Here is a 2246-nt window from a genome sequence, read left to right on the forward strand (position 1 = left end):
TGGGGGATTTGCTTATCAATCAATCCGCTCAAACAGAACTCACGTTCATTGTCGGTCTTCAATCAGACCTCGCTTCCAATCATCATTATTCTGCCGGATCTCTCGCGCTTGCCCCAGTCGAACTAGCTTATGCCCGAAGGCCACTCAGTAACCGGACCGTCAGGGCGGAGGGAAGCCTCTATTCTCCGGCAAATAGCCGTCGAAGAGGCTAACCCTCAAAAGCCCTCTGGCTTGGAGCCCTTCTCGAGAGCTCCATGGAGGTGCCACTTGAGGTGGCACCCCTCCATGTTGCTGGTGTGCTAATCGCTCCTCCGCGGATCGAAGAGAGTGACCGCCATCGCTAGTCCACTTCCGGTTCCCCCCTACATTAGTAGTTTTCAATTGAAAAATGTCATGGAATTTTATATTTGATCTATAGTGAGAGGGAAGATGGAATTATTACTGGAAAACGTCCTTCTTATGGTGAATTTACCCTGTGTGAATCACTCAGAGAAACTCTTTCTTATATTAGTCATGAAAAATTTAAAAACATAAAATACTTGTTGAGAAGGGTCCCTTTCATTCTCTCTCCAGAACCATTCACTATTATGGATTATATTCTTTTATCTCATTTTAAAAGTGTTTACTGGCCAATTGTATTTCTTTTATGATAGTGGCATTTTAATTATGTACAACAGTTTTCTTATTCTTCATTGTATATAAATTCATCAAAATTTCCCACAAAAGTTATCATTAAGCACATCCTTAGCTAAACAAGAATACTAGTTTCATAGTATCTTCACAGTGAGCTTGGTCAGTCCCTGTGAGGCAAAGCACCCTAACTGCCCTCAAGGGATAACATGATTATTAGCAGGCCTGCTCCGGCTTACAGGTATCCATAGTTTGGGCCTTACTGCTGATACCATCCTTATCTCTTTCAAGGCTGGATTCAAGAATGCAGTAATTGGTTAATCATGAGAACCTGTGCTCAACTGTGTAACTAGATGGGATGGGGGAGTTAGGAATGGATGTTAACATCTTCTGGAGAGTTAAGAACATAAGAGAAGCCAATGTTGGATCAGGCCAATGGCCTATCTAGTCCAACACTGTCACACAGTGGCCAAAAATACCAGGTGCCATCAGGAGGTCCATCAGTGGGGCCAGGACACTAGAAGCCCTCCCACTGTTGCCTCCCCAAGCATTAAGAATGGAGTGCATCACCTGCCCCAGCCTGTGAGTTCCTATCTATACCTTGTGGCTAATAGCCACTGATGGACCTCTTCTCCATATGTTGATCCAGTTCCCTCTTGAAGCCATCCATGCTTGTAGCCGCCACCGCCACCACCGCCTGTGGCAGTGAATCCCATGTGTTAACCACTTCTTGGGTGAAAAAGTACTTCCTTTTATCTGTTCTAACCCGACCACTCAGCAATTTCATGGAGTGCCCACGAGTTCTTGTATTGTGAGAAAGGGAGAAAAGTACTTCTTTCTCTACCTTCTCTATTCCATGCATAATCTTAAAAACCTCAATCATGTCACCCCTCAGCTGTCATTTCTCCAAGCTAAAGAGCCCCAAGCACTTTAACCTTTGTTCTAACCCTTTTATCATTCTAGTTGCCCTTTTCTGCACTTTTTCCAATGCTATAATACCCTTTTTGAGGTGTAGTGACCAGAACTGTACACAGTACTCCAAATGAGGACGTACCATCGATTTATACAGAGGCATTATGATACTGGCTGATTTGTTTTCAGTTCCCTTCCTAATAATCCCCAGCATAGCGTTGGCCTTTTTTATTGCAGTCACAGACTGTCTTGACATTTTCATTGAGTTATCTACTATGACTCCAAGATCTCTTGGTCAGCCTCTGCCAGTTCAGACACCATCAATGTGTATTTATAGTTAGGATTTTTTGCTCCAATGTGCATCACTTTGCACTTGGCCACATTGAACCCCATTTGCCATGTTGACACCCACTCGCCCATCCTCGACAGATCCCTTTGGAATGCCTCACAATCCTCCTTGGTTCTCACCACCCTGAACAACCTTTTGTCATCTGCAAATTTAGCCACTTCACTGCTTACTCCCAACTCCAAACCCCATTTGCCACATTGATGCCCACTCACCCATCCTCAACAGATCCCTTTGGAGTTCCTCACAATCCTCCCTGGTTGTCACCACCCTGAACAACTTTGTGTCATCTGCAAATTTAGCTACTTCACTGCTTACTCCCAACTCCAAATCATTAATAAACAAGTTAAAAAGCATC

This window comes from Gekko japonicus, unplaced genomic scaffold (assembly GCF_001447785.1).
Source record: "Gekko japonicus isolate JY-2015 unplaced genomic scaffold, Gekko_japonicus_V1.1 scaffold242, whole genome shotgun sequence".
Classification (NCBI taxonomy): Eukaryota; Metazoa; Chordata; class Lepidosauria; order Squamata; family Gekkonidae; genus Gekko; species Gekko japonicus.